Source organism: Corvus brachyrhynchos, unplaced genomic scaffold, assembly GCF_000691975.1.
Source record: "Corvus brachyrhynchos isolate BGI_N302 unplaced genomic scaffold, ASM69197v1 scaffold710, whole genome shotgun sequence".
NCBI classification, from domain to species: domain Eukaryota; kingdom Metazoa; phylum Chordata; class Aves; order Passeriformes; family Corvidae; genus Corvus; species Corvus brachyrhynchos.
In genome coordinates, this window is record NW_008236029.1 from 133,909 (window position 1) to 160,234 (window position 26,326).

Below are 26,326 nucleotides of genomic sequence, written 5' to 3' on the forward strand. Positions count from 1 at the left end.
TTTTAGTGATGCAATATTGTTTTTCTGTACACAGTGGGTGTTAAAAAACATTCCAAATGAAAACGTATTTTGTGTTGACTCTCTGGTAACCGTAATAACTGATGTTTATTTATACACGTAGCTGTTCAATTCCGTGAGTGAGTGTTAGTGTGTTGAGACAGAAGCAGGTACTGTTGCACATATATTACATATGCCATGAAGCAGACATTTGAAGCTGTACAGAAATTAATAAAAATGTGATATGCAGTATGTTTCACAATGACATTGCTTAAGGCTGATTTGTTTCCTGTAATGTCTATGAAAATCCCCCTGAGATATGTACAAGTTATTCATGGTAAGAGTTCTCTGATATTTAAAAGGGGGCTGTGACATTGAAACAAATTGCATGTCTTCTTGCTGCGGGATTTTTTCAAAAGAATTCATGTGCTTGAAAACTGAATCTAGGAACCTCTAAATATACAAATTTGGTCAGCATTTGGGAGTGAAAGTCGTATGAAAGGAAAGAGTTGTTCTTGTTTGGAAGCATCAGGTTAAAGTACAGTGTCTCTGTTTGGAATGTAAACTTAATAGAAAAAAAAAATTTGAAATGACACAACCAGACTATCAGAAATGGCAAATGAATCTCTGGCCCCAAAATATTCCTTAGAACCTTAAGAAGCAATATTTTCCAATGAAAAAAAAGGCTACAGTCCCTAGGAGATTGGCCAAGAATTAGTACTGGTTTTATCTGATACTGGTATTGGAGGAAAATTGTTGCTTCAGTATGGAGAAACCAATTATTCTGGCTCCAGTTTGTCAATGTCTGTCTTGCACTGGGGAGCCAAAAGTGCTGGGCCCGGTACTTTGGTGTCTCATGGGTGCTGAGCTGAGGGAAATAATGACTTGTCTTGACCTACTGGCCATGTCCTTCCTTGGAGACACACAAGAATTGACTGGACAAGGCTCTCTTTTCCTGACTTCAGAGTCAAATCTATCTTCAAAGCTGACTTTGCTTTGAGCAAGACTTTTGAGCAGGTAAGTGCTAAAGGTCCCCTCAAACCTAAACTCTTTTGATTCTACAACTGTGTGCCATAATTTTGAACAATTTTATGTAAGAACACTTGTGAATTGAGAGTATTAATGCTATATTTTGGATATGGTGTAACGCACCCTAAACCTTTACGCTTTTATCCTTGTACTCATTCCAGGACAACAAGCAGTCTTGTCTGAGGCCTAACAGAAAGAAAAGACTAGCCTGTGTAACCAATATTCCTGCAACATACTGGAAATGTTACGCTTCTTGTTATGTTGGGAGTCAGAAGTCACACTGTAATGCACTTCAGCAGTCTTGGTTGACTTACTGGAAGGTGCAATTTTCTCATATTTAGAATTAGTAATATATTTAAATTCTATAGAAACAGGGTCTTGGAAAGGTCACAAAACATGTTTATATATGCCGAAATAAGAGTCTTAGCCAAAGTGGTGCTGTTTGTTTGATTGGTTGGTTGGTTTTTTCTAAACAATAGCTGGTGGACTGAACAGAAGTAGACTTATTCCAGCTTTGGTATATAGCAAGATGGGCAGAGTCCAATAAGCAGAAATACAGATGGCAGAAGTTTGACCATCAAAGTCTACTCATGGTGTAGTAACTCCAGAATGAACAGCAGTTGCAGCCTACTCTCTTTCTGCTGTCAGCACATAGCTGTCTGGGTCTTCAGCCAGCAGCTCCACAACCTTGTGTTCCCTACTTCCATACACATTGATGATGTAAAGCTGACTGAATATGTCATGAATTGCTGGGAAATTCACTCAATAGGTCTTAATTTAAATCAAGTCTGTCATAAAGATAATGGTACCCATTGGCTTCCAGACTGGCAGATCACACAGAAAAGCATAACTAAGTGCATACCAAACATACAATGACCTTGGTGAAGAATCTGCTCAAGCCTACTCTTAACAGTGGGCCTTTTTTGGCCCAGGACTTCGTTAACTACAGATCTAATGCTCAGGGTGTTCCCTAAAAATCTGCAGATCTGGATGAATTGCTGGTCAAAATGTAGTGGTACTTGGTATGCAGTTGCCGTACGGACTGAATTGAGCTCTAGTAAGTGAACTGAAAACCTCCATAAAAATGTCATATTTAAAAAGAGATATGTATGCCCAAACACTTTGGCACAGACTTACGTAGCTGCCTGTCCATCACACTTGAGGCAGAAGGTTGTACTGTTGCAGGATGTTGATGGGCTCCAGCAGATATGTTCCTTATCCATTAAAAAGAAAGTCCCTGGTTTGTAAAGTGCATTGGTATTATCTGTCAAAGGGATTTGCTCTACAGGTTCCTGAGTACATGTTCTGATGATAGCAGGTGAAGAACAAACTCTTTGGCAAAGGTACCATTGTTGATAGTCTCTCATATTTGCTTTATGTGGTGCCTAACCTAATCAGTGATTTACACTGCTGTCAGTGTACAGCACCAGTTGATGTATTTAAATGCTGGATCCAGTATCTCCAGTACTCGAGATAAAAGGCATCACGACATCCCTTGACATGAAAGGCCTCTCTCCTACCTTTGCTATCCCTCCTGTTACTCGGTAGCCCTTCCTTGGACATTTTGGGTTTCTGTCCTGCTTTAAGTAAAGCTTCTCAAAAAGTGAGAGCATCTTTTGTGCTGTTCTTTCTTTGAATAGAATTGCTTTCTTCCTTATATTTCAGGGTTCTCCCTGGGGCCCTGAAAGGAATACTTACTAATTCAAAAAGAATGACTTTATCCAGTGGGATCAATGCACCTCCTTCCAAAGAGAAAGTGGAGCATGTTATATGGGTGATAGTGACATTAAATCTGGTTAAATAGAGACTTGACTTCAAATAATGATGTCTTTTCAATATTCTTATAACTTCACATTTTGCCCCTAGTTCTGCAAAAGCAAATGTGCTTGACTTTACAGATATCTCTAATCCTGTTGTCAGGCCTTTTTTGGTTGCACAAAGAGAAATATAAAGAGTTGCATAGACTCAAAACATTGCCAAGAATGTGGGAAGCTCTATGCTCTCTTCCTGCCCCCTGTAATCTTTAGGGACCAGACTCACTCATTTATATTCAAAATATATTTACTTCAGCAGCAGAAACAGATTGTAAGCTGGAAACAAGACTGCTCTGCATCAGGACCGTGTTGTCTCAGATGCCAGCTGTCTTTGCAGCAGAACTTTAGGTCATGTTGTGGTCACAGGCAGGAATAGTAAGAGAGGCTTTTTCCTGGGCATATTCCCTCTCTTCCAGTGGGATTTGGAGATCTGAGGGACACAGCTAAGAAAAAAAGTAATCATCTTGCTCTATTCAACGTATGTTGAGAATCATCTTACTCAGTTTAATGGGTCTTCCTTATTAGATAACTCATCCTCAAAACACCTTATAAGCAAGAATTTTCATAAACCTCCTTTGAATTAAGTACATGCCTTTAAATTCCCCAATAATATCTTCCTTTTGAAGATATAAAGCAGATTAAATGTGTGGAACCCTGTGGTGTTTGTAGGAGATCAGGAATACTTGAGAAGGCTGGCATAGTATGTCTGCACTGTCTGTGATAGTAACAGAAAATGCCTCAGGAGCATATGTTACCAGCATGATCCAGGAGAGATAAAGCATCTGTGTGTGTGGCAGGGGAGGGAAGGTTCCTTCTATCCCCTTGATATGGATGCCGAGTTTCAGCTCTTCTTTCCTCACAAATCACTATTTCATCAGGAACATGAGTACCAGCTGGAGAACTCATTGCTGTGTGATTGCTACCTGTTGAGTTGGAATAACTTTTTTTTCTTAATACTTTTAATTCCAAGTGAAATTGAGGAGTTCCTCAAAAGAGAAAGATAGAACTGCCTTTGTGTCTTTATGTTTCATGTCTGCTGTTCACAAAAGTCATGGGTGTGGGCTTTTGTTCCTGCTTAAGGTAAGGCATTAAATCTGTGAACGTAGTCAGTGGATTTCTTGACTGTTTTCACTAGAATGCATTGAGGTGAAGAGCTGAGCTCAGTTCTGTTCCCAGCCTGTCCTCTTCCTGTCCAGTAACCATCAACCCCCATGGATGGAAGTAGTTACACTTGTGATTGTCAGTACAAGGTGTGGATGGGGGGTTGTGTTTAACATGGCTGCAGTAAAAGGTAACTTGACAGCTGATGCTGGGGCAGAACTTGACCTGCAAAATCCTAATTACTAATTGATGAGTAAGCATCTAACCTGACTTTCAGCTTCCAGCTCAAGTGTTCAGCAATGAAAAATATCCTTGTGCTTGTTAGGAAAAGTGAAAAAAGAAAAGAACCTGTAAGTCATTGGAGATGTGATAAGCATGGAAACTCATAGGGACAGAATAACTATATTTTATTGTTAATGGTGACTTTATTTTTATATAGCAAGTTACTCAAATATTTGAAGCACAACTGCACATTTATACTCTATGAAAGTTCTGTCCTTATTTATAAAGGCAATAGCAAACAAACTATTGAACTGGAAGGTAGCTTGTCAATTATTTATGTTAAATTAATCAGATGATGTTGTGTTTCCCAGACTCTCAAGTGGAAAAACCAGTGACAAAAGCAGTTTATCATATAACCTGTGATGGAGGCCCTGTGTCCTCTCTTGGCCATTTCCAGGAAGGCTGAGACATGGTAGAGAAGTTTTAGCTTAAACAGGGCTAAATAGGTATTGGCTGGTAGACCGGGCTGTGGAGAGCTGGATGTAGCTAACAGAGGATTTAGTGAAGGGGGAGCTCAAGAAGGGCTTGCCTCGTGCTAGCTAGAAAAAGGAGAACCATGTGGGATTATCTAGAGTGTTGGAGGGGATTGTCTCTTCCAGATATTTTGCAGGGTATAAACAAGCTTTGAATAAAGGACAGTACCTGACAGTGGCTTGGCTTCTATTTCCATGTCATAAAGCCACTTCCTACATACTAAAATTCTATGGAAACAGTAAATCCCAGGCCTGTTGGTACTGGATATTAGTTGTGCTTGACACCTGCTTTTGAACACTGCAGCCTTTCTCTCCTCCCCAGGTGGAATGTGTGGGATCTGCAGCCACTTGCTCTCTGGTACACAGGTGAATGCTGTTTCTGAGGTGTAGAGGACAGAGGGAACAAATCTCCAGCTGATTTTATATGGGCCTATTTGCAATAAGAAGAAGAGTTCAACCAGTGAGTTCAGCACTACTAATTGTCCCACAGTAAAGATAATGAGAAATAACAATGATGTATATATTATGTAATATGAACACTAAAATATTTAATAACGATTAGTGTATTATAAAATGTAGAAGGTTTCTTAAGAGTGTTGTATATTTGGAAAGTGAGTTTTGTTAGTGCAGTTGTCAATACTACAGTCTTGTGACTGTATTATGCAGTATGTAAAAGAAATAAGCAATACATTAAGTGCAAGATAGTTCACCCTTCACTGTGTACAGAAAACAGTAACACAGCAGCTGCCAAATATAAGCCATCCCTTAGACGTCCCTCTTTTTCTAAAAGCATGATATTTACATGTTTACTTTTCTTATCCCAAAGAGACATAGTATCTTTTTTCTTTCCCTCAGAAGGCTTTCTATTTGCATGATTAGTATATTTCTTGCATACTGTGAAGAGGAATATCTGCTTCACTCTGGTACCCAGGCTGACTGCCCATCAACTGCTTTCCAAACTAACATAAGAACTGTTTCTGTTTGCAACAAAAAGAAATCATGCTGGTTTTGAGTGTGGATTTCTTGTTGACATTTTAGAAACTGTTTCAGGCTCTTCTTAATATTTAGACAAACAAATATGCTTGCTTTTTTGTGGTGCCACTGTTGACATTTCCTAAGGGAATTGCTGAAGATGTTAACAACTTCCCAGCACAGGCATGCTGTAATGGAATAGTTCTTTGCTTGTGGCCCTGACACAAATTCCTTTTAACTGATGTTTTTGCTGAAAGTAATGTGATTGTGATAACTTATGTGAGTCAGGGTAAATGTGAATCAGTCCTGGCTATTTTGGGGAGCATAAATGTCTGCTAAACTCCTTAGTGTTTTGCTTCTTGCAGATATAACAGGCAGAAGGTACCAATTTATTGTGTGCCTCAGAGCCTCTGTGCTGCACAAACATCTGCAGTGCAGAGCAGGAAGAAGGTCCATGAGGAGCATCAGTAATTGGTGAAGCCTAAAGGCCAGGAAAGCTTGTAACTCTGCCTGCAGAAATTGGTCAGTTTGGGGCTTGGCTAATTTTGGAGCCAGTAGCCATGAAAAACAACCACATAGTGGAATCTGGCCTTGTAAGTGTAGCGTGTGCCCCAAGGGCACTGTAGGTTAGACACAGACTGATGTGTGTGAGTTGAACCTGTGTGCTGCCACAACTTTAATATCTGGTCAGTACAAACAGGGTATAATTGCGTTAGCAATTAACCCAGGGCTATCCACTTAGAGAATTTATATAAACTTTTATGGGTGAAGATTTTGAAGACTTTTTAAGCAGGTTGGGTTTTGTTCTGGAATCCCTGATTAAGGGTCTGAAGCTCTTATATGCAACCAGCCTGTTTAGCCTGTGTCTGTATTAAAAATGCCTACATTGTTACTACAAGAATCAGTTGTAGCTTATAATCTTTTATCAAGGCTGTATCTTTTGCTGACTGGTCACCATGTATTGCAGCTATGGAACAGATCTTCCTCAAAACCCATTGCTGTTTTAAAATCTTTTCAACTGAAAAGCATTTCTGTTCCTGGGATTATCCTCAGCTGTTATATTCTCTGCATTTTCAGTGAAATTGTAGAGAAATTCGTTTGCAAGATAGTCATGCAGCAGCATTTTGGCCATGTTTGTTCCATTCCTGAGCCCTTCGGCTGAGGCTTCGAGAGAGGCAGTCTTTGTTGGTCTGTGGCTGTTCCCCTGCCTTGAAAAAGAACAAAACTGTCAGGAAGAAAGATATTCATCCTAAGGGTAGACTCCAGTTACATTAAACAGAATAGCAGCCACTTGGAGATGGGACTGGAAGGCAGCCAAAAGGACACTGTGAAATTTTTCAATAGTCTGTCCCTATCCCTGTCTTCCAGTGATCAACAGAGAATGTAATTTCAACCTTCAAACTATTCACTGCAACCAAAGGGAACTGAATGCTGCTCTGGCTCTATTTTAAAGAGCTTTGTAACCTAGATGAGGAGATACTCTTCTCTCAAATGTGCATGTTCTACTACTGCAGTAAATCATTGCAGGTATTACAACTTATTGATTTAAGTAAATTGTCCTTTTGGCTGTCTTGTATGTGTTTCATAAGGAAAAAATTGACCTTGACCAGTGGAAATAACACATTGTCAGTTAGTGTTTTTACTAAGGATTTCTCAGATGGTCCTTCCTGCTTTTATCATTAGCTGGAGGCGGTCGGCCCAGAATTGCCAGGTGAACTCATGTTTTGAGGCTTTAGTGTTGTGACGAGATCAAATGGCTTTCCTTGTAATGCCTGAAAAACAGTTTAATTGTATGCTGTACCTTCTTCATGAAAATCTCTCAGATTTATGTATGTAAAGGCAGATGGCCTGTGGCTTCTAGCAATATTACAGCCTCACAAAATTCCAGCAAGTTCAGGCATATATTTGCAGTATCATTTTTCCCGTATCATTTTTCCCCTCCTTGTGAGCGATCTCTGTACCCTCATGCCACTGTATGGGAGGTGCAACCCATTGAGCCTGGTGGGTCCTCTCAGCTAAAGTAAGGTCAGAAATGGGTCTGCTGCCACTTGGTTTCAGGCACTACTCTTCCCTTCCAAGTGGAATCTCTGTATATGTCTCCCAAGGAAGAGGAGAAGCTGAGGCCTTTTAATTTAAAACATTGCATTTTAGTGAAAGCAGTGATATGGCAATGTAAGAAAAATAAGAAGTTGCAATATGTAGGTAAAAATCTCATTCCTACTGTCAGATATTTGGGAACTTTTAAAAATTATGTGTATTCTAATAGTTGTGCGGTGCAGTGTTTCTGTTTTCTTCCCTCCTAGAATATACAGCTGTATTTGTATGCCTTTTAAAAAACCCAACACCTTGCCCCTTTTTTCTACACATAATGGTAGTGAAATAGTTGCTTCAGTAGATAGGAAAGCAAAGAGGTGAGAGGTGTCCTCTGTGAGTATGCTGTGGATGTAAAGAAGAAATGACATTTGGCTTCAGAAAGATGATCTGTAGGATTCAGGAATTGAAAATCATAGGTACAATAGGTATACACTCTCAGCTTCCCACAGAGTAACCTGCTCTGTTTTGCAAGTAGGTGTCAAAGAACAGGGTAGGTAAATGTTCTGCCCAAAGCCCAGGCTGTGGGAGAGAGCCACAAAATATGGCACTTATTATGAGATATATGGGGTGTTACACAAATGTGGAGTGCTATCTAAGGTACCCAATGACCACAGCTGGTAATTATGAAGAGCAGTAGTTACCACGGTGAGTAGTACATCAGCTTCAACAGAAACTACTTGGTGTATTCAAGAGTAAAATAATGTCCTTCAGTTTTTTCATTAATGTAGGAAGGGCAGCTTTCTGCCATGCAGAAACCTGGATTTACAACGTGTTCACAGCTAATGTGCTCTTCAGGATGGGTAGTTTTACCCAATGCATTTTTTTAAATGTTTGGCAGACAGGGGAGAAAGCTGTCTAATATCCACCTTTAAATTCGGTATTTAGTAAACATTCTGAATCTAGTGCCTGGCTCAGATTTCTGTCTCTCACTGTGCTTGTGCAGTCTTTTGCTTTTAAAGACCATGATCTATGAGGTGAAAATAATGACAGATGTTTTCTGTAATGTGGATGGCATGGCTTGCTATCATGGGAATCCTGGACTTAAAATGGACACTGCTGTTATCCATGTCCATCCCAGGGGTTCTTCAGCCAAAGAGGGCTTTGTTCAGCCAGAGCTGCATCTTGCACCTCAGTGCCACACAGACCTGCAGATGCTGATTACTGTCTAAACTGTTTGTCGTGAAATGGCCATAAAATTTTCTATTATTATTCTTTTCTGAACACAACTAGTTCATTATAAGTACTCTGCTTGCTTTTTTATTTTTCTCACTGTGCACATCACAGTAAATAAATGAGGGCTGAGAAGAAGACTGAATAAATAAAGAAAGGAGACAGAAAGGTGAAAGGAGTGGAGAGTGAATGAAAATTAGGAACAGAGGAGTTACATATGTATAAATATTTTGATGGCTCTAGAAAAATGAATAGACTCAGGATTATTAATTAAGGAAAGACATAGCATATCAGAAATTGCAATTTTTAAAATATGAGGAAAACATTCCAGGTGTCTTGCATCATAGTAATAAGTTTTAGGTTTTTTCTAACTATTTGAGTTTAAAAAATAAAATTGAAGCAAAAATAGAAAAAGAAAAACTGAATAGTGGACCACAGAAAGAAGAAGGTGATCAGAAAAGGAAGAAAAGCGTACAGGGAAGAAAAGCAGAGAGGGAAGGCTGCCAAAATCCACTTTGCTCTAGTGCATTTTATGCTCTGAGTCATACTTAGGGCTCCAAACATTTAAAAGAATTTAAAAGGTGATTGTTTATTTCTATCGAAAATACATGTATTTTTTTAACACAAAAAGTTAATTAACCTATGGAGCTGATGTCACAGAGACAAAATTTCCAGGGAATTAAAAAAGGCCTTCATATTACTCAGTGGTAATGAAGCACTTAGGATTTTGTGAAGACAGTATGTTGTTTTTTCTGAGGATTACCAGAAAAATCCTTATTGCTCAGGGAATGAAACTTCTGGCTGACAACAGTGTGGAAGAAGCTGTCCTTGGGTTTTGCTCATGGGTGCTAGAAGCTTGTCAATAATAGGACCCCTGTTCTCACAGTGGTTTTCTACCCTGGTTTTTGTGGTGGTTTAGTTCTTATTCTGAGATGGGCTAAATCACACAACTCATGCTAGAAAAAAGTGGCCAGAAGTGATACACCATTCTAAAAACACTGTGATCTGCCAAGGTTACTTCTGAAGTCATGGCCAAGCAAAAAGGAGACTGCAGACATCATAGTTACAGCCCACCACTCCATCTACTTCCCATTTCTGCAGTGAAGGAAAAGCTTGTTAGATGAAGGTCTAATGAGTCACATCATCTGCCTTTCATCTGTCTTAATAATGGACCACAACCAAAACAAAATAATTCATTCTTCAGTGTGAGGTGTTTAAGTACAACTGATTAAAAATTTACTCACAAGATGAAGCATGTATTGCTATTTTTGCCCCTTTAGTTTTGTTTTAGTTTTTCTTGGGTCATAAAGAGGGTGTGCCTTTTTATTTCAGCATAGAACTACTTCATCTAATAGAAGAGTTTTTGGTTTTTTTCCTGATTATTTTTGTTTTGTTGTTAAACAAATTTTTGCTTCATTGTGCTGATGAGAGTTGAGGTGTTCAGTGCTGAAGTGTTGTTTTATTACTGCTTCCTGCATAGCCATCTCCATCATCTGTTTGCTCTTAAACTTGCCAATTCTTTTTAATATGTTGCTTTTACGTGTCACCATGAGGTGGAGTGGGATTGTTCCAGATTTCCTTGATTTCTTTCATTAAAATTACTGACTTTTAAACTCTCTTTTAGAATTTAATAATAGCCACTTTTGATATAGTAACAAAAAAAGAAAGCCTAGACTTTTAAGAATATTCCCAAGAGGCTATAAAACAGACCATCAGATTACTGTTCACTTGAAATGATCATAGTGATAGAGAGATGAAAAGAAATTTGCATAACTTTTCAAACAGGAAAAGAGAAAGGACAAGATTGATATCATTATATCAAATGTGATGCCAAAGAGTTTTGCATTTATTTTCTTACAGTTCTTTCTGTCCTGCTGGGTTAGTGGAGGACAATAAGCCATGCTGGACTCACTTCTTCCTCTAGGTTCTGATTTTCATCTGGAGAAAGGATACTTGAATTGATCTGGTTATTTCATGGTTGCATGATTACTTCAGAGTATGATTTACAGCCAGGAGCCATAATGGCACTAAATTTAAGCAGTCAGAAAAATACTGGATTAAATTTAAAGATAATGTCACATTGGAAGAGCTAATTCCTGATGCACTATGAAGTCTTTGATTCACTTTGTTAAAAAAAAAGTAACTCAGAATAAAAGGAGAAAGAAACCATTACATCTTCCCCTGTGAGCAAGCCAGCAGAGAGTTTTCACAGCCTTCCTCCCATTTTATGTCTGGACTTAAAATAGTCACATAAAAATGTAGAAGTAATCAAGTATTCCATATTCAATATTAAATTCATATGTCTGATTTTTTTCTGATGAACATATATGTTTAGTAGTCTTCTTTCCATGTATCTTTAGTAGTGTAGAGTAATTCCCTGGAAGGTGCAGGAAAGAACATGAAAACTGACAAAGTGAAGAGAATTCAAAGAAGGAATATGAAGAAGATGGATTTACAAGTTACAGAGGTAATTTTGGTCCCTGAGAATATGGTAACAGTTCCCAGTGGCTATACCCCAAGGATACCAAAAATATCTTTATTCCCGTTTCTTGTCCCTACTCTCCCTTCACATGCATCACCCAGTGAGTTAACAGTGGGCTTTCTGGCCATGAGATTAGACCCTCCTCTATAAGTTATATAAGCTTAATGCTAAGTCCCAGCTCTGAATAGTTTTGGGTAACACAGGAGAAGGAAGTCCATTCTCTGTGTTGGTGAAAGTTCATTTAAATATTGTTTATAATAGGAATAACTTCAGAAAAAAAGAGCCTCATTCCCAGAGGAAATTACTGCAGCATCTAGTTTGATAATGGAACTTTTAATTTTCCTGCATTGGATGTCATCTTACAAAATTGCCAAGAATTTTTCTGCTGATGTTAGCAGAAGCAAGTTCAATGCCTGGATGATTTCTTTGTTAATTGATGTTAGTGCTTGGAATTATCTCCTTATTGTAGCTTGACTTCATTCTTTCTCTTTTGTTTTTTATCACAATTTATGGTAGCAAAAAGGCTTAGAAAGGTTTATTAAACCTGTCTCTCTGACACTTTAAAACTGTTAGCCGTGTTCCATCTTTATAATGATTGCTTAAATACCCCTTTCTGTCATACTTATTTTCTAACACTTCCTTTCTGGATGGACCAATAAAATAGTTCTAAGGGAATGTACAAACATATTAGGGGAAGGTTTTTTTCTCCTCAGTATCTCAAAGAAGCCAGCCCCACTTCTGGAGCAGGAACACTATGATAATATATCGCAGGCTTGTTATATCAATTACTGTACAATATATCATAAGCTGCTAAGGTCTTGTTTTACAAAAGCACTACCAGTTGTAATGGCACATTGAGGATATTTAATAGCACTCATGCAGAACCCACTTCGTCACCGCTTTACAGTATGTGAGATAACAGTTCAATAAATATTCCGGGCCAGCTTAGATAAACTGAACATTAAATATGAAATTTAAAATACTTCCTTGGTTTCTTGCCAAAAGTATTGGACACATACTATTCATTTGCAACTCCTGCATGATTAGGATTTGAGTTTTGTTACTTAGACAAATATTGTGTTGCAACATTAATTGCGAGCCGACTTCAAATTATTTTAGTATAATTACTACATTTGCAGAGTCAGGTTTTAAAGCAAAAAACACATGTGACCATTTATTGCTCATGGAACAGGATTAGAATAATTATTAGAATCACTGGAATATGGTACAAACTTAGCATTCTGACTTCAAAAGGAATTGCATGTTTAGGCAATTCTACATGTTCTTAAAGCCAAGCTAAGCTGATTCCACATGACAGTGGTTTTAATGAGGCTCAATAAACAGTACGGTCTGTAACCTCAGGCCAACTGCTAAGCAGAAGCCAAGAGCAGTGCTACAGCTTTAGTGAACCCATTACTGTGAAAGATGCTGGATCCTGGAGCAGCCTGAGTCACTCATTGCACAAGAGATGAAGCTCCAATAAATAAAAATGAATATCTAAGGTGACGGGTGACAACTTCATGCAAACGTGATTTTCTCTGATTTGACAGTGCCTTGATAAAGTCTTAAGGCATGTGGCTTACTAGCAACCATTTACATTTTTAGCCATTGATCTTCTGTTTTCTTGCAGACATTAGCATTTGGCACTTGTGGTTTCCTATAGGTATTAAAAATTTGCTTTGCTTATGCATTGGGCCTAATTCTCAGAGCTAGTCAAGATCTAGTACAGCTCAAATAAACGGTTAGGGTAGTCAACAATGCTGAAATGCATATGTTTTCTTTGCCAATTTATGGTGATTTTTATTAAATTCTTTTAAAGGTGAATTGATATAGGTTGTTTCCTACCCCTAGGGCTGATCTTAGACCATGTTCCCCCACCAGCATATTCACTGACCTGGAGCCCCATGAGAGTCCTCCAGAACAGTCTGCATCCCCTGTGAACAAGGTGAGGAGATGGTGGTTAAAAAAACCACCAGGGGCAACATAACTCCTCTTTTAAGGTGCTGTGGCTCTCCTAGCCTGTATGAAAATATTCCTAAAGGGTATCTGGAAATACAGTGTAAATGGATTTAGGGGCTAAAAAGAATAGAAGAGCAGAACTGAGATATTTAGTCTTGAAGTGAACAGGGAGGTTGAACCAACTCTATTGATGGTTTATGCACCAAAGGCCAAAATAAACAGAAGAGTTGGCAGCACAGGATAAAAAAGTTGGTCTTGTACAAGAAAATAGGCAGAAATTAATTTACATTGGTGGGAACAGTATATTATATAGTGGGTAATGCTTGGACTTGATGATCTGAAATGTCTTTTCCAACCTAAATGATTCTGTGATTCTGCATAACATGCTGGACTGTTTATTCATATTTCCCTGAGATAATCTTATCAAAACCCCTTAAATCTAAGCAGTTAATCATGTTTTCCAATACTGTGATTCTTATATAAGTTTCACCTGTCATCTTTGCAAAGTTGCTGAATCATAGTTTAAGTGGTTGATGCTGAACTACAAGCTTTAGGTTTACCATTTACACTTTTGATCTTCAACCTAGTAAAACAGCAGAAAAAGATGTTAAGATAACACAGAGCTAGTGCAAAAAGATTCTGCAATCAGATTCTGTTCCCTATTTAATGCAGGTAAATTACCAAATGGCAACAACAAAGACTAAGTTATCATCTTCTGACATTTAATTCAGTGCAAAACAGGAAAAATCCACTGTTAGACAGTAATATCAGAAACACCAGGGATTTGCAGAGATATAAAGACACAGAAAAACACAACAAAAATCAACATGGTTAGTGTCCTCAGCTCCATCTCCACTTCCCAAAATGATATAGTTTCTATTTACAGTTGGCAATTATGTCCTCAAATACTGGTGGCATTGCAAGAAATGTTCTGGGGAACAGTCAACATCATCACACAGACCATGAAGGTTCAAACCACCGCAGTTTTTTAATCAATGGAGGAGGGGAAATGTTACTAATATACTATTTTCCCTTAGAAGGTGTCAGGCATGGTACAGTGCAGACTGATATGTCTGAGCCAAACCACAAAATACAAAGCAAACTTTGAATGGGTATATCAAACACTTGGAGTTGCAGGCAGCAGGGTCCATAATCTGAGATTAAACAAGTGTTGCTAGTTTGGTTTTGCAAGCAGATTGACAGTTGGTATTTGAAATTGTTTTGTAAGTGGCTATCTTTCATGTTTCTTCATAGAAACATAGTATTTCCTTCCAAAGGAGACTGGCATGAAAATAATTTTGTATAATTTTATAGTGTCATTGCCTATTGAGTGTCCCTGCCAGGTTAAAATACCCATATGGAAGAAAATGGTCGTGGTCATCTTCCTAGCCTGTGGTAAACCAGAGGCTTTATGGGCCTAAAGCTATTAAAAAAAAAAAAAAAAAGAGGTAGGTAACTGACCCTAACATATTTCTCAGGACTAGTACTAGATCTGAACATTAAATGATCTTGTATTCTAAAGAAATTGGCACCTAATGCCTTTTCCAGTGTTGGTATTTCTAAAAAAAAGAAAGAAATGGGGCATCTATGCAGAACCCCAGAATTTCAGTGGTTCCACATTACAACTTGCTGGCTTATTTACTGAGTCATAATTTATTGGTGTTCCCCATCTCCACAGAAGTTGAAAAGCACAGAAAGCTAAAATAGACTAATAAATCCAGAACCCAATCCCTTCTGATGCATATCTGTAGATTCTGTGGCCAGTTTTCCTGAAGGTACCCTATGGGGAGTCAACGATCACTCCAACTTTTTTTGTTGTACCTTGTGATGTATTCCTGCCACTGTGATAATCAATCAAGAGATGAAGTAATTTGGTTTTGAGTGGAAATTGATGAGGCACATACAGTAGTCCATGCCGGGCCTCAGACATTTTCCTGTAGTGAAAGGAGAGCTCTCCCTACTTTCCATTAGAATCCCCTATGTTTTTTGTGCCTGGGACAGATTTTGTGTGGGGGTGGAAATTGTGTTAGTGGAGGTCTCATGACATTGCACATATGATCATGACCACCCATGCTTGAAATCCGCTACCCACAGCCAAATGGGGGCTGAGCTACCCTTGTAACACCCTTCCTTGTGCTAACAAGGCCATGCAGGAGGATATCTCAGTAATCCATCTAGGGTGGATTGGTGGTAACAGCAACGGAGGGTAAGGAGGGGTGGCTGTTGATATCTTTATTGATTTATTCCCCTTTGCCTTGAGAGTCTTAAGCTCACTTTTGTGCATTTCAGTTATTAAAAATTACATTTTAAGCTCCTAACTGCAGGCAAGTTTTTGAGTGAGTGGTGTAATTCTTGTGATCAAAGCATGAGCTTTACTTTTTCAAAATGATATACAAGCATCAGTGAATTGTTTCTGTCTCTGTTGAAGCTTCTCTCTCATTCAGAATATCAGAGAAATAATTGTCTTTCTTTTTTTCTTCTCCAGTGAGATTTGCTGTTTGGTTGATATTCCTTTTAGAAAGAAGTTCAGATATGAAAGCCTGGGGGCAATTATAATCTGGAAAAAGATATTTTCTATCAGTCTCTGCAACTTTACTCTTCTGGGTAGAAGGACTTTGTTGGGCCTAAGCAGCCATTCCAGACTACTGCAAGCTGGTAACTGAGTGAAAAATTAATAGTATTTTGTTAAATTGTCACTTGAGTCATTATTGTTGTACAGCCATTGTTTTGCTGCTGTTGTGATGTTTTCCTCAGATAAGAAGGTTTATTTATTTAGATCCTGATTTTTACACACGATAAATGAGAGACAGCTCTCACTGCTAGGTAAAGACAGAACTTCAGAATGAAGTCAGAAACTTTGAAGTATTTTTAACTATAGTGGTTCCTTTTTAACCAGAGGGTAGAAGATGCTCACAAGGAAGGTTACAGTGTAAGAGATCTAACATTCATACTTTGAAGTATAAGGCCAGAAGTGTGTGTGGAAGTCAATGCTACCCTGTTAAAAGAAGGATAACTTCAACTCAAGTTGAGAATCTTGTCTGTAGGACTTTTGCCTTAATGTGAGTTTAGTTTTAGGGACTGTTTTAGCCTTAGGGGTTTTTTTAGTCTGTTTTATACATGGGTAGTAATGGCTTCATCAGTGAGTCTGATCATAAATTGTTAATTAAATTTCTAATTATTTCTTATAAGAATATTAAAAATAAAATTGTCGTATTAAAAACCCCTGTTATATTTTATTAAAGAAGCTGACCCTCTAATTTTTATTTTTCTGAAAGAACTGTAAAAATGTCACTTTAAATTAGATTGCAGCTTATTGATGGACTGCTAAGTACAGCAAGCATTCCATCCTTTCTGTTTGAATGCCAAAATCTCGAGCTGTACCACAACATCCTGATGAGTGTTTCTACGACAGCTAAAGCAAAGCCTTTAGCACTGGTACCTGCACTGAGAGAGTCTGGATTTAGAATCCCTTATGCCTGAAAATTTGTAACTAAATCAGTACAAGATCGATTAGCTGAAATGTCTATGTACAATATTTCACACATGAATGTGCAGTTTTGGTGCTGCATTTGCTGCTGCAATGGCAGAGGCTGTGCTGGGAGTCTTGTGGCCCATGTGGGGCATGCGTCCCGCATTGCAGGATCGCAGCAGCAGCTGCCATGCTGCCTCTGCAGAAGCAAAAGGGTCTTTTTACTCTGCCTTGATGAGCCAGCCCCTGCAAGGTGAGGAGAAGGAGCCAGTGCTGGGAGCTGGAGGCATTGCTAGTACAGGAGCCCCTTGGCTCTGTGAGCAAAGTGATTTGTCAGAGCCTTGCAGAGCTTCACTGGAGGAGTGTTGTAAGAGACAGTGTTCCACAAAACTTTGAAATAAAGAGCAGAGAACAAGCATGGTGATTACTCCCTTCCTCTTCCCATCTCTCTTGAATGTGAGTTAGCTGCCAGCTAGAAGATCTGAAGGATAAGAAAAGGAGAAAATGACACAAAATAGTGTAGCAGTTACCATCTTCTATCCTGAAATGTGTAGAACCAGATGATCCTCTGAGGTGATTCAGTGAAGAGTTGAATTCTTTTATATTTGAAGGGGAACTGGAGTTTTTGATACTTGTATTTGATTTTTTAAAATGAACATGTGGTCTTCCTCTGAGTGCTGGCTGCTGACAGGCAGCAGAGGAGCAGCAGCTGGAGGAGGTGGTGTTTAGCATATGGGGCATTTGCTGCTGCTCACTTCTCCACTGTGAATCCATGAAGCTGTTGGTTGTACTAAAAAAGGAGGGTGAGGATGCTCAGCCACCTCCACAGCTCAGCCTCAATGTCAAACTGAAAATGGCATTGAAATGACACTGGCATTACCTGAAGGCAAGGAGATGTACAGTGACATTAAAACAATGAAATGAAGTAAAAGGATATGTATGGATAAGGGTCACAGCTAGAGATCTAGAAGTGTGTCCATTTGATGGAAGGTGGAAGGGGAAGAGGTAGGGTTGGAGGTAGAACTGACCCTCCTAAACCCAGATAAAAGGGCAGTTAAAGCAGTCAGGTAATTTCATATCACAAAAGTGATATGAAATGTGTGGCAGGTTCGCAGTCACAGTGCTGGCTTTGTTGCCACTGTCTCCCCGTGGTCAGAGGCACTGTGAATAGCTGTTCCTTTCTCCTACCCCAGCCAAACAGCAGCATCTTCTGAATTAGCAAAATCCCAAACTGCCTCATTCCTGTGTGAGCATTGCTTTGACACAAATGGGCTCGGGGGAAAAAAGCAAAACTAACTAACTAGTGAGGTGAAACAGTGTCACTAATAACTGTAAATTATCAGCCATCAGCTGTCCTGATCAATTCTGAATCAGGTACCTGCACTGGCTCCTGTTATTAAAATCATGTTGTAAATGCAGACTTGGATTTTGGAAGTTAAAAACAAGCAGTGATACAGGAGCAGCTGTGGCTGTGGAAGGAAATATAAGTAGTTTCATGACTACACATCGTCTATGTTTCCAATAGTGTCTATTGGTAATAGAAAGGTAAAAAGGGTTTGAGGAGTTGAAAACAGTGCAGCAGAGCTTAGTGTCTCAAAACCTCACCTTTTCTAAAGGAAATTGCATATGCTGATAAAGTGGTTACATCTAAATATGTTACTTGTAGCTATTCCATGGATATATGAAAGACAGAGGAACTCTTCTTGGAAGAGGCTCCTTTTAGTACTTGTGCTGTTGTTTTCCTGTTTTTTTGTTTTTCCCAGTAGCCTAAAAGGAGTTTGAACTTCTGTGGTTCAATACAGATACCCAGTTCAGGTACATAAAAATAAAATAATAAAACTTGTTATTTGTGGTAATAAAATTTGAGTAGAAGCTCTGCATGTGTTCTGTCAGGAAGATGTTAAAGTGCTTAATAACTGTCTTTGCACACTGCTAATTTGGGCTGGTATTTTTAGTTGTACTCCCAGTAGGAATGGCACAGAGTTTTTGAGAGCCTCTCACAGACAGCTTCAATAGCTGACTCTGGTGGGGAGGGGCTCCTATGGAGCCACAGTAGCCATCCCACCAAGGTTAATGCCTGCTTTACTCTGATAAACCAAGTTTTCAATTAAAACAAATTCCAGAAACAAAACAACCTCCTAAAACTTCCCATCCTGTTTGTTCCACTGAGATACTGATTTTCTTTTTTCCTCTGGAAGTTCAGGGGAAGGGATTCTGGATTTATGTTAAAGCAGTATTTAGAGAATCAGATTAACCTGCAAGTTCTTGATAGGGGTTTATCTTGTTAATTGCATGTGAGGATTGTGGCATTTTTCTCCTTTTGCTTTTATAACAGTAGGCTAGGAAATGAGAGTGAAGTACTTCACAGAGCTTGTAATAGACTATGCAATGGACTTTATGAAAATATGCAGAGATGCTCAACCAAGAGTTTGTCAGATGAATTATAAAAGGAAGACGGGAACTTAAAAGGATGTGGGGTTTTTTTTAATTTTCTAGTTCTTTTTATTTGCTAAGACAGCATATTTAAATGTGTCACATATGAAATAATTCAGCAGATGAATAATGATACAAATAATCTGGGATAAAAAATAATTTCTGACACTAAAATCATAACTGCAACTAGATATTTTGGTTTCTCTAATATTCCTAATCAGAACTACTGTTCCACAAAGGGCTGTGAAATAGTCCTGTTGGATATGCAATGTTCCTCATGAGCAGTACTGAGGTCTGATTTTGATCTTTTACTAGTATTTGAGTTTTGGTGGGCCAGAGCCCTTTGGATTAGTGCTGTGAGGAGGCCTGGACAGCGCTTGGCTTGTGTGCCGGAGAGAGAGAAGGACTGCTCTGATGTATTAGTAGTGGATTGCAACTGACGTGCAGAGTAAATGCCTGGATTGTTTTGAAAAGTACTTTTTCTTTTTTTTTTTTTTTGGTGTCAGTTTTGTTTTTCAAGCCCAGAGCATACTCAATTTTTAACCATGATTTCAGGAGTAGCGTTTGCTATTACTGAGACTTCTTGGTAATTGTATTTTTTGGGTGGTAGTGCTTAGGGAACTAAAATACCCCCAAAACTGAGTACTGTATTGATTTTTCTCCAGTAGTCTTTGTCAAAAAAAAATTTTATACTACATCTCTGCTGGACACTGCAGTTTGCATATTATCCTGTTTTCAGAGTCTACTGCCTCTCCTGGCTTTTATTTCCAAAATGTGCCAGCACTGGAAGCCAGGTGGGGGGTACAAAGTCGTGGCAGCAATACGAAATAGGGCATTCTGCAGGCTGTGGAGAGGCACAGCGCAGAAGAAGCAGCAGCTGGAAGATGACAAATCTGAAAAAGTTGAACTCTTTGTGTATACACCTGGGAGACTTTGAGCTAGATCACAGGTAGGTCCAGAATTTCTGCACATTGCTCTTCACTGTTCTTTAACTAAAAATATTTTCTGGAACAGAGAGTGCAGGCACCTTGCTTTGGACTTTCCCAACTCCCACTGTGTTCAGTGCGTCTTTCTCTTGATGAAAGCAGAGCAGATACCACTCGTTGAACAAATCAGGGTTTTTTGTGCAGGAGAATACAGAAACACCCTAAATGTCAGGTGAATGTGCTGGACAAAATATGGGAAGTTGCTCAGATAACACTGCAGACTGTTAGCAGAGATTGCTTTTTCTCAAGAAACAGACGGTAAGAGGAGAGTGGCAGAGAGGAGGACTCTCCTGGGGTCTGTGTGACCTAGATGGGTGGCTCCTAAGACCAATGGATCTCCATTCATCTTCCTAAAACACTAGGAATACTTCAACTAAACGCTTCCACATAATCAATCAATTTCTACTCCATTAAAACCTTCAAAAAGCCTCTTAATTGCTGCTGTCAGCTTACAATGACTACTTCTGACCTACCTAGAACATTGACTGTTACATTCCTTGTGATAGGAGTGAGTCTGGATGAGTTGTTATCCAACTGTAATTTTATGGCATACAACATGAAGGTTTATGTAATTTATGTGGTCTTGCCCTTGGTAGCATTAGAGCTGGACTGCTTACCACCTCCTATATTCTCCCCACAACAGTTTCTATAAAAGTAAGTGAACAATTGAATGTGCAGACTCTTTTATAGAAATTTTGTTGCCAAGGGATAATCTAAAAAAAAAAAATATAGAAGAAAATTTTCTCAGTATAAGCCTTGTACTCACGCTGGGTTTTGCTGTCATTTTACCTAAAGGCCAGTTGTATCACTTCTGTGGATAATGAGAGTCACCAGGCTTGGGGACTGACACCTTTCTAATTTCTTTTCCCTGCCTCAAGTATAGGCAGAAGTTTAATTTCTCTTACTGTCTGGAAATTTCATCTTGTTAAGGTTTTGTTCATCTAAGCTCTGTTTAGAGCTGTTGAATCCTTTGCCTTTGTTTTCAAGACTGGAAGTAGTTTTCCTCTAAGTATTTTCCATATATAATCATTTAAATTCAGTGACAATTCACCTTTCATCCTTCTCCTATGAGCTGAGTAGATTGAACTCCTTTCATTTAATAATAAGCATTGTGGGGCTTATTTGTCAGCTGAAGGGTTAGTTTTGTTCTCCTTCAAAGTTTTCAGGAAGTAAGTAGAAATAATAAAATTTATCATCAGAAGTGTCATTTTAATCTGCTAGTGTTTTAATTCAATCACATACCAACAGAGAAAGATTAAAGTATTTTTACCCTAGTGCTGGACCCAGGTTTTATGAGAAGGCAGGCATGGCTTTAGATAACCAAGTCTGTCTTTGAGCTGTCTCCTTCCAAGTCAAAATCTTTCAACCTTACTTGCGAACACATTATCTTGGAGAACAAAAAAAGAACATTGGAGTGACAAAACTTTTTCCAATAAATCTTGTTGACTGGTATTAATTACTTTTCTTGCATCTAATTATTGGTAATCACTATGATGACAACAATGAAAAGAAACCTTAGAGGTCTTGAATTTTTCTGTGAGTGGTAAGGATATGTTTAGGTAGCAGCAAATGTTATCACATTTTAATGAGGAGAAAAGATTTTGAACTAGCTTTTGAATCTGAATATAGACATTTACAGTTAATTTTAAGTGTGTGTAGGAGAGGAGAGGATGGCCTTTTACCAAAAGTGATGTTTTGCATTGCTGCATTGTTCACTGGAGCAAAATACTGGTTTGGGCCTGATTTGGTATGCACATTTCTTTATTAGAATTACTGAACAAAAAAAGTCAGTGACTTTCACAGAATTGCACAGTAAAATCTACTATAAACAAGAAGGCAGGTTTTCTTTCAATGCACTCGATGCCATTCAGTGATACATGTTCCCAGATTTTATTTGCAGGGTGGTTCTTGGGCACACAAACTGCCACGTGGATCGAGAGCTGTCTCGCAGGCTGTCAGCAGAAAAGGCTGATCATCTCTGCAGGGAGCTGGTGCCAAGCTGGGTGCTGCAGGGCTATTAATTCCAAACTCTTCCACCATCTGCTTTCAGGAAATAGAGAGGGGAACGTCACTGACCTTCGGGGTGTTTTTGCCTTTGGCTATTAAACAATCTTCGATAGTACTGATCCCTGGCTCTGAGCTCTGCCTGCAGTCCCTTTCTCTCACTCCAGTTCCTACAGTGAGCTTGAAGGTGTCCAACCCGTTAGAAACTTCTGAACACATTTCTTCTATTATAAAACTAGATAGAAAATTATGGGAATGATAAATCAACCCTTTATATCCAGTGAGAAAGGATTCAAAAGCAAATCAAGGAATGCATCCAGACATTTCTTTAAAAGTGTGAGCACATGTCCCAGCTGCACGGAGACTCCTGCAGGCTGGGGTGGTGCTGCTTCCTTTGCAGTGGTGCCATGTCTTGCTCGTTGTTGTGCAGTGTAGGTCTGCACTAACTATAAGATCCCAAGGAGATATAAAATGGTGAGGAACCCTACCTGCTTGTGCGCGAACTCAGCAGCACTTATTCCCCATGTGTGGCACTGGGCTGGAGCAGGGAACCTGCTCACTTTGTGTCCCCAGGAGTGGTGACAGTCGCTGCTAGCTCCAGCATCTGATGTTGTTACATCAGAGTCTGGGTTCCATAGTCTGGGAGGTGAAAGACTAGGAGGGATAGCTAAAACACTGGCACAAGAAATAATGTGGGAGAATGCTTAAACTGAAAATTGGGAGAACTAGGAACTCCCAGGCTTGCAGTTCTCTGAGAGGCTTTTTGAACCCCCCAATATTCTTTCTAGATGGCTGGTCTGCTTTGAGATATGGGTGGACAGCCACTTCTGCCTTCTGCCTGCATTGCCCAGCCACACAAAAGAATTGTGGTGAAAATAAAATAGCTGCATTACATAAATCTGAATGCCCTTCCAGCTGGGGGAGAGGATGAAGCTTAATGTTACTAATGTGGTCTCAATGCAGTTTTTTTATCTGACACAATAAGACTGTCAGTATGGGGAATGAAATGCATTTGAGATTCATGCACATCTGCACCGGCCTCTTGCACATCTGCACTGGCCTCTTGCACTTGTAGGATTTATTTTTGACTTATTCCATTGTGCTTGGAGTACCTAAAGTGCCATTTGCAAAATTAATCCTTGAAATGGAGGAAGAATACTTATTGCATTTGTAGAAATTGAGTGGGGACTAAAATCCTCATTCAGCAAATATTGCAGATGTCATATTGTGCTAAAAAAATTGGCAAAGATGTTGGGTGCTTTTAGACTAATTTTAAGACCACATAAAATTAATGGTCAATAGACATCTGTAACCTTTGAATATTTTGAAAATGAGAGAAGCTTTGAATTGACTATGGTCAATTAGAATAGTAAAACAGCTTTTAAGATAAATACTGTAAAGAATATATTATGAACTTTTAAATTCTGTTTTGTTCTTTTAAATGAGAGCTTTGGAACAGACACATTTGCATATTAGTTGGGTAACATTTCCACTTGAAAAGCAAAACAGAAGAAAAAATCTGTTTGTATTTAAATTAAATTTTGATGAAAAGTTTAGAAATGCCTAAACAATTTTTTTTTTCTTTTTTCATGAAAAAAGGAGATATTTTAAAGACATTCTAACTATTATTTCAGTCTGTGACTTTTTTTTTTTCTGAAAAGCCTATTTTTTTCATTCTCAGGTAATGCAAATTTGAAATTGATGGTTTAGGGAACTATTCTGTGGAGCTATTTTTTTTTTTTGCACTGATAGCTAAGTAAGTTCCAAGCAATTAGTGGCAGGAGTTAAAGCCAAACACCTTTCTGAATGATTTATAACTTTATCACCTTATATATTTATTTCCTCTTTTTTAAGTCAGAGTTTTATTATGTCAGGTGATGTTCAGCATCCAAATAGTGACTCTCCTACTGTAGAGCTTCTATTCAAAACAGGAAACATATTGTTAATAAAATACATTGTGTCTGCTAGAGCCTGCCATTAAATGATATGCTAGAAACATTTCAATATTTGTTGTACAATAATATTAGGGAAGGGAAGTAATAATACAGTGTCCTTTTCTAGTAGCTGAGCAAGTTATTAGTCTTAGACTAAATGTCTTTGTGTCAAACAATAGTTTAGTGTTGAGTTTTTCTGTGGTCTTTTGCCAGAAGCATGATGAATAGCAAAGAAGTTGCTGCATCAGTCCTTTAACCAGTCTGTTCTGGAAGAAAAGGTGTTTTCATCACACGTTTACAAGTCTGACATGAAAATACTATTAAAAGGAACAGTCTTTAAGTCTTCTTTGACCAGTTTTGTCCTCAGACAGGTGTAAATGTGTGCAATTAAAATTATTGCATCGTCTTACTGGTTTCTGATTCTCCTGTCTTCTTCCAGAGGCAGAACTGCAGGGGCGGAGGCATCTGCTGCTGCTCTGCAGAAGGACAGAGCTAATCACTATATTGGCATTCAATCTCTCCCTTGTGTAATCCTTGTCCCTTCCCCTCTTTCCATATTCCTTCTGTAAATATTAATGTGTTGTCTTGTTTGAATTTTAAGACTGATATTTTTTCCTCTAAGGCAAATTTTCTGTAATTATTTATGCTATTACCTATTTCTGAAGGATTTTCCTAAAAGCTGTAAACTCAGTTTAGGGAGCTAAAACAAAACACTTTTCTTTCCTTGACAGTGAAGATGAAGGAAAGCTAGAAATGTTTATTTATTAAAACATTCAAACTTATTTAGAATTCAGACAGCAATTCCTGTCTGTTCAGACAAATAATTGTTCCTCCTGTGAAGGTGGTTCCCAGTGCTATGTGATGGACTGGGTATTCATGCCAGTCTCTCTTCATCAGTGATTTAAAAAGCAACAAAAGTTAACATTTTGGAGTAGATGATCTTGCAAGTAAGAAAGAATCTAGAAAATATATGGAAACTTTCACTGTTGTGGTACCCTCCTGATGAACATTTTCAGAGAGTTGGGGATTGTCACTCCTTTCATCCCTCAACACGGGCAAAAGACTTCCACATCACAAATCTGCCTGTGGTGCACTGAGAAGCCAAACAGTGCAACAGCAGCAGCACTCATGCCTTGTTTTAGGTATTAGTTTCTTCCTTCCCTACTGTACAGTGCCACAGAGCAAGGCAGGAGTCATTTTCCCAGCTTCTCTTCTACTTTTCTTTCTCCCTCTTCTCAGGTCTTAAGGTTGCAGAGCACTCAGGGTGTGTGTGCAAAATCCACTGATGTTTTGGTATTTATTTATCTTATTTTGGTCTTCCCAAGCTGTCTGGAAGTGAATAATGTAAGAACAACACTTGCATCCTTAGTTAAGTTGCTGCTAATTTGTAGTAGAGGCAGCACTGCTGTAATTCTTACCAGGAATCCCAGACATATCCTTCTCTCAATAGGCAGATGTCTACTCTTGCCTATAATAATATATGAACCCTAGAAGAGATTATACCATAATCATACTAAATATTTATGTTTTCTTTTGTTTCCACAGTACCCTTTGTGCTAAAATAGACTGTAGATTATATTAGCTGTGTCACTGGGTTTGAGTTGGTTTTGGTGTAGTTTTTTTCTTTTCCTGTGTTGTGCTAAAAATCTCTAAGCTGTTGTTAGTAAGGCACTATTTTCTGAGTGAAGAAAATAAATACCACTTGACAGTTCACAACTGCTTTTAAACAGAAGAAGCCATTACTGCAGCCAGAGTGACTCTGACATAGCGTGCCTGACCTTCGCACGCCAAGTGTGGGTCCAGCTGTCGTGGCTCTTTCTGTCGGTGATGGCTGGGGTCTAGCAACAGCAACAGGAGTGTGAAACCCTTGTATTCAGGAGGGTCATATATCTTCTGCCTTTGTGGTGTTTAAATGGTTGCTAGGGAAGACAAAGAAAGGCCTGTTTGGAGAGTAAGGGGGTTAGAGACAAACTGGTTGCCAGTCCATTCTGCATGTGAATAGCACAACACTGCAGCAGCAGTAGCACGGATGGGAGATATGTTTATTTTTAGCTATGTTACAGTGGTTTCCAATTTGTTTATCTTGAATGTAAGCTGCAGGCTTCTATGTCCACATGGGCCCTCAGA

General features: G+C 38.8%; 1 protein-coding gene across 5 annotated transcripts in view; it reads left to right on the plus strand.

The window, feature by feature from the left end:
- Nucleotides 1–26,326, plus strand: part of OXR1 (oxidation resistance 1) — a 276,422-nt gene that overhangs the window by 60,465 nt on the left and 189,631 nt on the right. The gene's annotated exons all lie outside the window — the stretch shown is intronic.